The sequence below is a fragment of the Phyllobates terribilis genome, unplaced genomic scaffold (genome assembly GCF_046119375.1).
Source record: "Phyllobates terribilis strain yellow unplaced genomic scaffold, ASM4611937v1 Scaffold_10__3_contigs__length_209671492, whole genome shotgun sequence".
Taxonomy (NCBI): Eukaryota; Metazoa; Chordata; class Amphibia; order Anura; family Dendrobatidae; genus Phyllobates; species Phyllobates terribilis.
The window spans coordinates 60,651,870-60,666,776 of record NW_027362770.1 but is presented as its reverse complement, the minus strand read 5'-3'; positions in this window follow the sequence as shown (position 1 = coordinate 60,666,776).

Here is a 14,907-nt window from a genome sequence, read left to right as displayed (position 1 = left end):
TTTAATGAGATAAAAAAATGAACTTTTTAGAATTTACCAAATGGCTGCAATGAAACAAAGAGTGAAAAATTTAAAGGGGTCTGAATAGTTTCCGTACCCACTGTACACATTAAGATACATTGCAGGCTACAGCCTGTAAATCAGCGGATGGCTGTGCGGCCCTGAACAATTGCTTAGGAACCGGCCTGAGGGGCATGTGCCCCCCTGCTTCAATGGTCAGTCCCTCCTGGGCAGGACCTACAATAGTTTAAGTTCTCCTGGTAACATCCTGGCTAATAAAACCTCCTCATAAATTCGCTCCTGAGTTTTTTCAACCTTTAGGTGTCCCCCAGAATATGTGAATGGGCCATGTCTAATACCCTCTGACGGTTGGGCCCTGGAACTAACAACTGTTCCACTACCTCTTCACCTTTCAGTTTGGTTACCCGGTATAACAGCTCCCCCTGAACTGCAAAGTGTGGGTACCTGGTGTCCGCCCCCGGCTCTTGGGCAACACCATTACAAACCGCAACATTGTCCCACGCCCCATTCAAGGTCAAGTCCCGAACTTGAGCTGCCCCAAAGCTCTCTCCGGGTACCTCTAACTCAGTGAAGTCGGCCTCCTCAGTCACAGTCTCGTCCTCGTCACCGACAAGGACACAAAGTGGAAACCCATTCACTTCCGATGTCGACCTGGGTATTTCTCTAGGGTCCTGGCTTTTGTCTGGATTCCTTCCCCCACAAATCCCAGAACAAGGGAAAATAACGCCCCAATATGACGGGATGTATTAGGTCCTTGACCACCCCGACGATATGGCATTGGGTGCCACAGACTGTTCCGACTGTCACTCTGGCCACCGGGTAGTTCTTGGCGTCCCCATGTATGCAGCGGATGCCCACAGATCTGGCAGGGATCAGCTGGTGGGGAAGGGTGGCACTGATTAAAGTCACCAGACTACCGGAGTCCAACAGCCCCAGAACCATCACTCCATTAATGGACACAGCACACACCTGCGGCCCCTCGCCGGGTTGACAGTCCACACTGCAGGCTGGGTAAGCATAGTATGAACATCGTCTGCCTAGACTGCAGTCCATTGGCTCAGTAGACATATGACACTGGGAGGCTGCGTGTCCCGAATTGCGACATCGCCAACAGATCACATCCTTCACAACAGACCTTGCAGCCCTTTCAGTGGAAGAGGAACACCACCCCAGTTGTGGCTCTGAACCCCTTCCATGGTGTACCCACCCCCTTTTGGACACTCCAGTAAGTGGAGGTAGCTATGTTGGGTTTCCCCAGGGATTTTTCGACCACTTTGTATCTCTCTACCAGACCTACGAGGTTGTCTGTGTTCCGAGAGTCGCCATGGGCAACCCAGGTCTGTACCGGCCAGGGTAGGGAATGGACGAACCTGCACATCATCACATGCTCAACCATATGGGGAGGAGAGGAAGACTCTGACTGCAGCCATTTTTGTATAAGATGTAACAAGTCAAACATCTGTGAGCATGGAGGTCTGTCGCCAGCATATGCCCAGTGGTGGACCCTTTGTGCTCGGACAGACATAGTCACCCCTGAGTGTGCCAATATTTCGGTTTTTAATTTGACGTATTCCTTTGCGTCCTGTAAAGTCATATCTTAATAAGATTTCTGCGGCTCCCCAGTCAAATTTGGTGCCAGAACGTCCGCCCACTGCTCCAGCGGCAATTTCTCCCGTTCTGCCACCCTCTCAAAAACAGTCAGGAACTCCTCAACATCATCCCCCGGGGTCATCTTCTGTAACGCTTTCCTTACCGTCTTTCTGATGTATGCGTCATCACTAGTGATGAGCGAGTATGCTCGCTACTGCTCGGTGCTCGCCCGAGCATCTCACTGCTCGGCGCTCGCCAAGTATTTCCGGGGTTGCTCGGCGGGAGCTCTGGTCCCCTCCCTGCATGTTTGGCGCTCTTTAGATAGCCAATCAACACGCAGGGATTACCTGCCACTCATTTTAATGCCGCAGCCATGGTGGTTGTGGCATTACTGTTATTGGCTGGCCGCACAGCGTCATCAGGTCTATATCAGACCTGGCGCCGCTGTGCTCATCACAGTCACTCCGGAATCGGGCAAAGTAGGGAGAGGTGCTGCTGCGTCAGAGAGAGATTTGCTTGTGTATTAGGTAGTGTAGGGAGAAATAACGTACATTACACATATCCATCTTAACAAACAGTCCTTTTGAGAACTAACTAATCCATCTGCAGATATATCAGGCAGACAGTGTATATAGGCAGGCAGGCAGGGTATATAACAGACTGCAGTGCATATAGCACAAGAGGCTCCATTCCAATTCTGCCTTCTTCTGCTGTTAGATATTTTTATACAAAGGCCCACGTCTCAGGGGACAGGAAAACTTTTTTGTTGGATCTTAATCCTCATTATTTGCTTACAAAGCAATCCAGAGAACACTGTTTTTCTGCGCCATTTGCTTGTTGGCACTGCAGAATACAGCCAGGTCCTTTCCATATTACAGCGCTAGAAATCCAGCTATTTAAAACTGTGTTTTCTCCGTCAAACGGATCACATATACGTTGTCAGAAAATACTGCCATTTCTGGCCTCTATTAAAAATTTCTTTCAGTGTGTCATTGAAGCAATTCACAGCAGTTTGCTCTTCAAACTATTTACCTACAGGCCAGGTATTTAAAACTCTGTTTTCTCCGTCACACAGAACACATATAAGTTCATTCCAAATTCAGTCATTTGTAGTGAGCGTGGAAGATGCTGTCCTCCATTTAAAATGGGCAAGGCACGTGGCAAGGGACTGGGAACTGGACGTGATGGTGATGGTGCTGAGGACAAGGCCGTGGGCAAGCTGAAATTGTGCCACAACAAACACCCACATCTTCTCGCCTGACCTTCCTGTCTCAATTCCTAGGGGCCGCAGTACACCACTATTGAACCCAGAACAGTGTCAAAAGGTTGTTGATCTCTTCAACAACTGTTAAGAGGAGACTTTGTGCAGCAGGCCTTCATGGTAAAATAGCTGCTAGGAAACCACTACTAAGGACAGGCAACAAGCAGAAGAGACTTGTTTGGGCTAAAGAACACAAGGAATGGACATTAGACCAGTGGAAATCTGTGCTTTGGTCTGATGAGTCCAAATTTGAGATCTTTGGTTCCAACCACCGTGTCTATGTGAGACGCAGAAAAGGTGAACGGATGGACTCTACATGCCTGGTTCCCACAGTGAAGCATGGAGGAGGAGGTGTGATGGTGTGGGGGTGCTTTGCTGGTTACACTGTTTAGGATTTATTCAAAATTGAAGGCATACTGAACCAGCATGGCTACCACAGCAACTTGCAGCAGCATGCTATTCCATCCGGTTTGCGTTTAGTTAGACCATCATTTATTTTTCAACAGGACAATGACCCCAAACACACCCCAGGCTGTGTAAGGGCTATTTGACCAAGAAGGAGAGTGATGGGGTGCTATGCCAGATGACCTGGCCTCCACAGTCACCAGACCTGAACCCAATCGAGATGGTTTGGGGTGAGCTGGACCGCAGAGTGAAGGGCGAACAAGTGCTAAGCATCTCTGGGAACTCCTTCAAGATTGTTGGAAGACCATTTCCAGTGACTACCTCTTGAAGCTCATCAAGAGAATGCCAAGAGTGTGCAAAGTAGTCATCAAAGCAAAAGGTGGCTACTTTGAAGAAACTAGAATATAAGACATTTTCAGTTGTTTCACACTTATTTGTTAAGGATATAATTCCACATGTGTTAATTCATAGTTTTGATGCCTTCAGTGTGATTGTACAATTTGCATAGTCAAGAAAATACAGAAAAATCTTTAAATGAGAAGATGTGTCCAAACTTTTGGTCTGTACTGTATATGAAAGCATTTCACATTTCCAGTCCTTTCAGGAGGCATTTTCAGCGGGCTCTTTTTTATAAAAGGTGAGATTACAATGACATGTAGCACCTCTATACACAGCTCAGGATCTGCCATCACAATAGGTGATGTCACAGCTCTCCTGCTCCCCCTCCCTTCACAATTATCTTTGCATATGTTTATTAGATGATTCAGTGCAAAAGATAGGTTATGAGTAGTGTTGAGCATTCCGATACTGTAATATCGGGTATCGGCCGATATTCGCGGTATCGGAATTCCGATACTTAATTCCGATACTTTTACAATATCGAATACCGGAATCGGAAGTTCCCATAATGCCTGCGCTCTGCAGTGTCTGTGAAGGATGACAAGTTGGATGGCAGCGCTCCGCTGAGATCCAGCCTGTCATCAGAATGCCATCCCAGCGGGGGAGAATTCTCCTGATTGTTTAAAAGCCGGCGCGCGGTAAAAAGCCGCCGGCTTTTAAACAATCACACAGCCCCATACTGCTTCCCCGCAGCCTCCCACCCCGATCCTCCGCTCTCCCCATCCTGATCGTAAGTTAGGACCGGGCGGGGAGCGAAGGACCCGGGCGGGGAAGCCGGCAGTGAAAAGACTTCACCGCCGGCTTTCCCGTTCTGTGCTGCGCTTTCCCGCCGGTTATTTCAAATGAACAGCTGAGGTATCAGGTGATGCCGATCAGCTGTTCATTTGAAGTCGCCGCGGTGCCCTCTGAGGGTTCATGTGAGTTCATGCTTCACTGCATGAACTCACATGAACTTTCCCACGGCCGTACAGGTCAGCCTCACCTCCCAGACCATCAGACCGGTCATGATTAGTGTGTGTGCGGGTGTGTGTGCGATGTGTGCGGGTGTGTGTGCGGGTGTGTGTGCGGGGTGTGTGTGCGGGGTGTGTGTGCGGGGTTTGTGTGCGATGTTTGTGTGCGGGGTGTGTGTACGGGGTGTCTGTGCGATGTTTGTGCGGGGTGTGTGTGCGATGTGTGTGCGGGGTGTGTGTGCGGGGTGTGTGTGCGGGGTGTGTGTGCGTGGTGTGTGTGCGGGTGTGTGTGTGCGGGTGTGTGTGTGCGGGTGTGTGTGTGCGGGGTGTGTGTGCGATGTTTGTGCGGGGTGTGTGTGCGGGGTGTGTGTGCGGGTGTGTGTGTGCGGGTGTGTGTGTGCGGGGTGCGGGGTGTGTGTGCGATGTTTGTGCGGGGTGTGTGTGCGGGTGTGTGTGTGCGGGGTGCGGGTGTGTGTGCGCGGGGTGTGTGTGCGATGTTTGTGCGGGGTGTGTGTGCGATGTTTGTGCGGGATGTGTGTGCGGGGTGTGTGTGCGATGTCTGGGGGGTGTGTGCGTGCAGGCAGACATAGGCCGATGTGACACTACTACTCCCATCGGCCTATGTCTGTCCCCCGTCCACTCCTGCCAGCAGGATCAGCTCGATGGGAGCAGTAGTTCCCATCAGCCTGATCCTGCTATTTAAATTGCCCTACTGTTTCCCCAATAAATGTTAAATACATGTCATTGGTGGCCAGTGGTTGCCTACAATAAATTAGTTCATACATTATCTGTCCCCGCCGATCGCCACCTAAAATAAAGTAAAAAATAAAAAACTACACCTATACTCACCTAGACACCTAATTCCCCGAAGCCATCGATCTCCTGTAATAAAATATAAAATAATAAACCACAACCTTATCCTTACCCCTCCGGAGTAGTCCACGAGTGTCCCACGAAGATCTCCAGTTCAGAGCAGCCACATAGAATGTGACCGCTCTGAACCGCTGCCGCCGCTAGAGTGACAGGGCCGTAAAGCAGCCCCGTCACTGCATAAGCGGGTTCACCGGAGTTCAGGCAGCGCTGCTCCGGTTAGCTGCTTTACGGCCCTGCTGTATCGTGAGAAATTCCCATGGTACAGCAGTGCGGTAAAGGAGGTCTCCGGAGCTGCGCTGCCTGAATGCACTCCGGTGACCTCAGTCAGTGGCTCCCGCTGCCGGGAGCGGACGTGTTCCCGGCAGCGTGAGCTTACAGCAGCCATGCACAGCTGTCACCATCTCCAGATGTGACAGCTGTGCATGGGAGATCAGCGCAGGAACGTGGACAGGTAACTATTATTTTTAGTAAACTAAGAATTAAATAAAATGGTGTGTTTTATTTCAAATAAATTATTTTTTTCTTGGTGTAGTGTGTTTTTTCTTTTTAACACTTTGTAGGTTAGTAATGGGGGTGTCTTATAGACGCCCATCATTACTAACCTGGGCTTCATGGCAGCTGGCGCTGACATGAACCCCACCACTATTACCCCCTGCCACCGCACCAGGGCAGCGTGGAAGAGCGAGACTAAGTGCCAGAATTGGCGCATCCTATGGATGCGCCATTTCTGGGGCGGCTGACGGCTGGTGTTTCTAGCCTGGGAGGGGGCCAATATTCATGGCACCCTTCCTGGGCTATTAATATCAGCCCCCAGCTGTCTGCCTAGCCTTTGCTAGCTATTAAAATAGGGGGTACCCCACGTCATTTTTTTTGGTGGGTCCCCCATTTTAATAGCTAGTAAAGGCTAGGTATTCAGCTGGGGGCTGATATTAGTAGCCTGGGAAGCTCCGTGGGTTTTACCCCCTTCCCAGGCTTCAAACATCTGCCCCAGCCGTCTGCTTAACCTCCGCTAGAGACTAAAATTATGGGGGATCCCACGCCATTTTTTTTTAAATAAATCCTTTATTTTAACCCTAAATGACAACTAAATGACAACCAGGTACAACTAGGCAGCTGGGGGATGGAATCTGCAGCGCAGGGAGGCCCAAGCTTTCTGCCCCCCCCCCCTGCTGAAAATTGCAGTCCACAGCCACCCCGGAAAATGACGCGTTCATAGAAGCTGGATGCTGTACCTGGCTGGCATACAAAAATATGGCGAAGCCCACGTCAAAAGTTTTGGGAAAAATTAATTAAAAAATAAATAATAATTTAGGGACTGCATCTTTATTAACTCCTCAAATGTCATTTAGTGTTAAAATAAAGGATTTATTTAAAAAAAAATTGATGTGGGGCTTCGCACTATATTTGTGTCCAGCCAGGTACAGCAGGCAGGAACAGGCTGCCCCCAACCACCAGCTGCCTATTTGTACCTGGCCGGACACAACAATATAGGGAAGCCCTTTTTTTCTTAATTATTCCATGAATTTCATGAAATAATTAAAAAAAAAAATGCGTGGGGCTTCGCCCTATTTTTGTGCCCAGCCAGGTACAACTAGGCAGCTGGGGGCTGGAATCCGCAGCGCAGGGAGACCCAAGCTTTCTGGGCCACCCCCGCTGCAAATTGCAGTCCGTAGCCGCCCCAGAAAATGGCGCGTTCATAGAAGCGCCATCTTCTGGCGCTGTACCCAACTCATCCAGGGCTCACTGGGTAATAAAGGGGTTAAAGCCAGCTTGGCATTATCAGCTGGCCCTAAGCCCGAAATTCATGGGGTCACGCCAATATTAGACATGACCACCATGAATTTCTAGTAAAGTATTTAAAAAAACACAAACACCCAGAATAAAGTCCTTTAATTGAAATAAAGACACAATTCTTTATTGTTCTAAATTAAACCATACTTACCATCACGCCCATTCCAGCTGAAGCCAACGATCTCCTGCAATAAAAGTAAAATAATAAAGCAACCTCATCCTTACCTTTCCATGGCTCCCACGACAGCTTCAGCTCTGCTACATCGAGATGACAGGCTGGACCGCAGCAGAACGCTGCCATCCAGCCTGTCATCACGCAGACACTGAGAAGCGCAGGCATACTTCCACTCCTCAGTGTCTGGCTGTGAGGGCATAAAGATGAGCCGAGGTCATGTCCAATGAACTCAGCTCACCTCATGCACGTCACTGACAGCGTGGGAAAATTCTCCTGCACTCAGCACTTCAGCGTGAGAATTTTCCCACGCTGTCAGTGACGTGCATGAGGTGAGCTGAGTTCATTGGACATGAACTCGGCTCATCTGGATGACGTCACAGAGAGACACTGAGGAGCGCAAGCAAGCCTGCGCTTCTCAGTGTCTGCTGGATGACAGGCTGGATGGCAGCGTTCTTCTGCGGTCCAGCCTGTCATCTCGATGTAGCAGAGCTGGAGCCGTCGTGGGAGCCATGGAAAGGTAAGGATGATGTTGCTTTATTATTTTACTTTTATTGCAGGAGATCGTTGGCTTCAGCTGGAATGGGCGTGATGGTAAGTATGGTTTAATTTAGAACAATAAAGAATTGTGTGTTTATTTCAATTAAAGGACTTTATTCTGGGTGTTTGTGTTTTTCTTTAACTTTGACTATGGGGTTAGTAATGGGGGTGTCTTATAGACGCCTCTCCATTACTAACCTGGGCTTGATGTCAGCTGGCATTATAAGCTGACATCAACCCCAGCCCTATTACCCCCTGCCACTGCACCAGGGCAGCGTGAAAGAGCGAGGCTAAGTGCCAGAATTGGCGCATCCTATGGATGCGCCATTTCTGGGGCGGCTGACGGCTGGTGTTTCTAGCCTGGGAGGGGGCCAATATTCATGGCACCCTTCCTGGGCTATTAAAATCAGCCCCCAGCTGTCTGCCTAGCCTTTGCTAGCTATTAAATTAGGGGGGACCCCACGTTATTTTTTTTGGGGGGTTCCCCCATTTTAATAGTTAGTAAAGGCTAGGTATTCAGCTGGGGGCTGATATTAGTTGCCTGGGAAGCTCCGTGGGTATTACCCCCTTCCCAGGCTTCAAACATCTGCCCCAGCCGTCTGCTTAACCTCCGCTAGAGCCTAAAATTAAGGGGGATCCCCACGCCAATTTTTTTTTAAATAAATCCTTTATTTTAACACTAAATGACAAGTACAGTAATCAACACTGTCACTGTACTTCATATATATGTGACTGACATGTTTCTATCTATCTAATCTATGTGTGATTCTCTATTCTTTCTATTCTAAATTGTCGGGTACAGATGCTGAATTGCCGGCCGGCTTTCTTAAAGAGTGCACGAAAACACTAATATTTTTTTAAATAAATCCTTTACACTAAATGACAAGTACAGTAAGCAACACTGTCACAGTACTTCATATATATGTGACTGACATGTTTCTATCTATCTAATCTATGTGTGAAGCTCTATTCTGTCTGTTATAAATTGTCGGGTACCGCTGCTGAATTGCCGGCCGGCTTTTTTAAAGAGACGGTGCATGAACACACTAATATTTTTTAAAATAAATCCTTTACACTAAATGACAAGTACAGTAAGCAACACTGTCCCTGTACTTCATATATATGTGACTGACATGGTTCTATCTACCTAATCTATGTGTGAAGCTCTATTCTTTCTGTTGTAAATTGTCGGGTACCGGTGAATGCCGCTGAAGAATTGCCGGCTTTTCATGTCATTCTACATTATTCTTAGTTGTTTTACTTCATGTAGAATTAACCTACAAGGAAAGAAAGGGTTTATTTTCATTCCGATATTTGTGTCCCATTGACTTGCATTGGTTTCCGGTATCGGAATCGGCGATATCCGATACTTTTTGGGTATCGGCCCGATCCAATCCGATACGATATTTCCTGATATCGGAAGGTATCGCTCAACACTAGTTATGAGTCAGTCCATTGCTAATCTACTGTATTTCCTGAAAGAATATAAAGTATGAGTCTAGAAAAGCCACATTGGCCAGTATGAAAATTGCAAAATTTCTGATCTTTTTTTAATACAGATTGTGATATAAAAGAAGCATTGACAAAAATGAAAAAAAAAAACCACAATAACCTGATTTAACCCCTTAAAGACCACCATAACACATTTTCACAGTGGTCGTTAAGGATACTTATGCCTCAGCGCCGCTGTTTCACAGTGCTGAAGCATAAGTGAATATGTATATGACAGCTGACACCCTGCAGTATTAGCCTCAGCCAGTTTCGATGCCAATCGGGACTGATTAACCCCTTAAATACCTATTTTAATTGTGACAGTGCTATTTAAGAGTTTACAAGACTCCAAGACCCCCTTAGTAACCATCAGACCCCCACGATGAAAATCGCAGGTCCCGATGGTTATTATGGTATCCTGAGATCATGTGATGATCCCAGGGTACGGTGGCCTGTGAGATCCAGCAATAAGTTGGGTCTCACAAGCTGAGTCAGGCTGAGTCAGTGACTCACTGACAGGTCTCATACACGGCAGTTCAGAAGTACTGTAGTGTATGAGACCAGTGATCAAAGTGAGAATTACACATGTGCCACAGTGGGACTTAGTGAAAAAGTAAATTAAAGTGTAATAAAATGTGTAAAAAAGTAAAAAAAAACACAAAAAAGTGCACATAAATCACTAAAATCTGTTTCCCCACTCAAAATGCAGCGTTTGTGATAAAACAAAAATAAACAAAAAAACTTACACATCATTGGTATCGCAGTATCCGGAACGAACCGCTCTATAAAATGGTCATTTATTCTGTTTGGCGAACACCATAAAAAAAATAAATAAAAAACACACCAAAAATGACGCTTTTTCATCATACTAACTCACAAAAAAGTGAATAAAAAGCAATCAAAAAGTTGTATATTAAAAAAAAAATATATAAATAAAAATGTGAAGTCGTCCCGCAAAAAACAACCAATAATATGGATCAATCAGCAAAAAAATTAAAAAGTTACAGCTCTCAGAATGTGACGATGCTAAATCAAATTCTTTTTTGTAAAATACTGTTTTTAGTGTGTAAAAATAGTAAATCATAAAAAAATAAATAAATCTTGTATCGCTGTAATCGAACCGACCCGACAGACAAATCGGTCTTATCGCTTTTACTGTGCGGCGCAAAAAATAAAGACAATAACTAAATTGCTGTTCATTGCTCATTCTATGTCTGAAAATTCTGAACAAAAAGCGATCAAAATTTACTATATGCTCCAAAAAAATACCAAAAAAATCTGCAACTCGTCCCGCAAAAAATAAGCCCTCATAGAGTTCTGTTTACCAAAAATTAAAAGAGTTACAGCTCTCAGAATATGGCGACAAAAATAACTACTTTTGATAAAAAAAAAGTATTTTTACTGTGTGATAGCAGAAAAAAAAACCCAAAAAACATATTAATCTGGTATCCCTGTAATCACAGCGACCCGGAGAATAAATCCGCCTAATCATTTATACTGCACGGGGAACAGCACAAAAATATAAACAAGGACTATTCTTGTACTGTTGTCTATTTTTTCATTCTCCCTTCCAAAAAATCAAAATAAGGCTCTGCTCACATTTATCCTGTGCTCTCCGCTGAGCGCTTACATTGGAGTTTCCATGTAAATTCACCAAAATCGCAAATTCAGACAAAAAACTTAGATGGAGCCACTCACTTATGAGGCCGATGGAGTCCCTTTGGAATGGTCTCTGTTACAGCGGTGTCCCATCATTTTAGGCTTTTGTTAGCACCCAAGTGTGGACGACCACAGATCTGTGCTCGCCTAAAAAGATGGAGACCACCAGAGCAGAAGCTAAATGGAGTATGAAGTGTCTCCATCTGCCTCATTATGGAGGGTGGTTCCATTGTGGGTTTCGTCTGAATCGCATTTTTGTGGAAATTGCACAGAAACCACATCGTAAGTGCTCAGCGTAGAACACAAGAAGGCGATCCAGTCTTATTCTGGAAGCCATCGAAAATTATGTAACCCAAAATGTTACCAATAAAATTCCTAATTTATCCCACACCAATCCAGCCCCCTCTAAGGTCCGTCACCTGTCACTGGAACTATAGGGGGTCCCAAGTTACTGGTAGAACAAAGACTCTGAAAAGCGACAGCTTCCACCCCCTCTAATAAAATCCAGTGAATTTTGCGTTCCCAAATCCAAATGTCCCCCTCCTTCTGAGCCCCACTGTGCCTAAACCGCAGTAAGCGGTCACATGTTTGGCATTATTGTAGTGGGAAGAGCACTTAACAATTTACGGAGTGTGTGTCAACAGCAGAAATGTATGCGGGCGCTACAATATATGGGAGAACTACACTTTATGGGAGCACAATGCATGGGCACTAAACTGGCATATTTGCAATTCTGCAGAATAAAGCCTGGCGTGGAAGTTACATAATAGTCACTGCAGCCATAGATAAATTCATTGAGATGTGTAGTTTCTACAATGGAGTCACTTTTGCTTTTTTCTGTGCCTTTGGGGCTCCACAAAAGTCGCCCACAAACTATTCTACCAAAATCCATTCTCCAAAAGCCAATAGCACTCCTTTCTTCTCAGCCCTGACATGTCGCCTAACAGTAATTGCTTATGACATATGGGGCATCATCGCGTTTGGGAGAAATAGCATAACAAATTTCAGGGTCCATTTTCTCCTATTACCCATTGCAAAAATTACAAATTTGGGGCTAAAACTACATTTTTGAGAAAAAAATGAAAATTTTCAATATGATGACTTAATGTTATCAAATTCTGTGTGGTACCTGTGAGTTCAAAATGCTAACTATACCCCTGGGTAAAATCCTTGAGGGGTTCAGTTTCCAAAATGGGGTAACTTGTTGGGGTTTTCCACTATTTATGCAATTCATAGGCTCTCTAAACGCGACATGACACACACAGACAATTATATTAAAGTCTACGTTCCAAACGTCACTCCTTCCTTTCCAAGCCCTGCTGTGCTCCCAAACAATAGTTTTACCCTACATATGGGGTATGTACATATTCAGGAGCAATTGCACAACAAATTTTGGGGTCCATTTTCTCCTGTTACGCTTGAGAAAATAAAAAAAATTGGGCTAAAAGTACATTTTTGTGGAAAAAATTTTGACTTCTTAATTTCACAACTCTACGTTATAAACTTCTGTGAAGCTCCTGGTGGTTCAAGGTGCTCACAACACATCTAGATAAGTTCCCTGAGGGGTCTAGTTTCCAAAATGGGGTCACTTGTGGGGGTTTTCTGCTGTTTAGGCACATTAGGGGTTCTCCAAACGTAACATGGTGTCCGCTCTCGATTCCAGCCAATTTTGTGTTCAAAAAGTCAAACAGTGCTCCATCACTTCTGAGCTCTGCAATGCAACCAAACATTGGTTTCCCCCACATATGGGGTATCGGCATGCTCAGGATAAATTGCACAACAAATTTTGTGGTCCATTTTCTCTTGTTACCCTTGTGAAAATAAAAAAAATCGGTCTGAAATAAACATTTTGTGAAAAAAAGTTAAATATTCATTAAGGGTTAATAAACTTCATGAATGTGGTTTTGAGTACCTTGAGGGTTGCAGTTTTTAGAATGGTGTCACTTTTTGATATTTTCTGTCATATAGGCCCCTCAAAGTCACTTCAAATATGATGCGGTCCGTAAAAAAATGGTTTTGTAAATTTTGTTGGAAAAATCATGAGCCCACATCATATACAGGCACCTGACATGTGACATACAATTACTACATGTGTCAGGAAGGGGTGAAACAAAGCCTATTTTATATATTATGCCACTAAAATTAACTGTTACATATGTTAAAATTAGAGATTAGCAAATCAATTTGCTTCAAAATGTATAAGTTGTCTCAAATTTTACAAAAAAAAGTTTGGTTGATCAGAATCCAATTTTCTTTGAGATTCTCTTTGGCTGATTGTACACAGGGTACAGAGCAAGAACTGCACAGCTCTATACATTGTGCAGCGGCCATTCTTGAGTATGTCCATTTACAGCAATGGTTATTACACGGTGTATAAAGCTTTGATTTTTCGGCTCTGTATACTGTGTACTTCTAGTGGCTCAAGGGCTGTAAAATACTATAATATATATTGCTCTAAGAACACACCATCAATATCAAGGTCCTTTAAAATATTATATATAGTAAGCACGGTGGCTCAGTGCTTAGCACTGTTGTTTTGCAGTGCTGGGGTCCTGGGTTCAAATCTCACTGAGGAAAACATCAGCAAGGAGTTTGCATGTTCTCTGTCACAGGGTTACCGCGACATGTTGGAGCCAGAAGACCTCAGCACCGGAGGGCTCCTGCTCAAACGTCTCTGTCATTTTAAATGTATTTATTTCTTCCAGCAGAACAGGGGTTAAGTGGGCATGTTGGATTTCCCTGTGCTCACAGCTCAGCTCAGTTAGCCACTCCCTTTCCCTTTATAACCTGGGCTCTGAAACTTAGTCCTTTTCATAGCTAGCATTTGCTGCATGGCTAAGGAGAGTGTGGAGTTCTAGGACAAAGAGTTTAGGAGAAATAACTTGTGACTGTTGTCTGGTTTGTATGCGTGGTTATTCCTTTTCCTTCTCCATTTTGGTTTATTCCCCCGACCTACACACCCCGGTGCTTCCCTCTGTTATATGTGAGTGAATATTTTGTGTGCCTGGAGTTTTCTGTTTATCCCTGTCTGTGTTGCCTTGTTTGTCGGGTGGGAGTACTTTGGTGCACAGTAGCGCCCCTCTTCCCCCGGTGGGGGAGGAGAATAAGCGGAGGGCTAACTCAGGAGTTAGGGCGAGGGCAGAGGCCTCGGCATCCTCACCTTCAGAGGTATCCCATGGAATAGGGCAAGCTAGGGCGCACCCTAGTGTTAGGGTCAGGGTAGGATCCCCTGATCCCTTGTCACCCGACTGCTGACTGCTGTGTCGCGACATTCTCCCTGTGTTTGTCTTTGAAGGTAAAAATGATCAAATTAAACAAAAAATGCCCCACCTCATCATAGCTTTATTGCCTTACTATACAATGCATATAATAATACACTACACACTGCAATAAAATATCATGCCGACGCAACAAAAAAAAACCTCTTGGAAACTGGGTCCCAGGTTTATCGGTCCTTATAAAATCATAGCAGTCGTTAATCCTGTAGCTTTTCGCCTTGCTCTACCATCCACCTTTAGGATCCATAATGTTTTTCATCTTTCTCTCCTCAAAAAATACGTTGCATCTTCTGTATCATCACCTCAACTTCCGTCACATGTCATGGTCAATGGGAATTTGGAGTTTCAGTTTTTCTTTTTTAATAAATTTGCAAAAATTTCTACATTTCTGTTGTTTTTTCAGTCAAGATGGGGTGCAGAGTGTACTTTAATGAGAAAAAAATGAACTTTTTAGAATTTACCAAATGGTTGCAATGA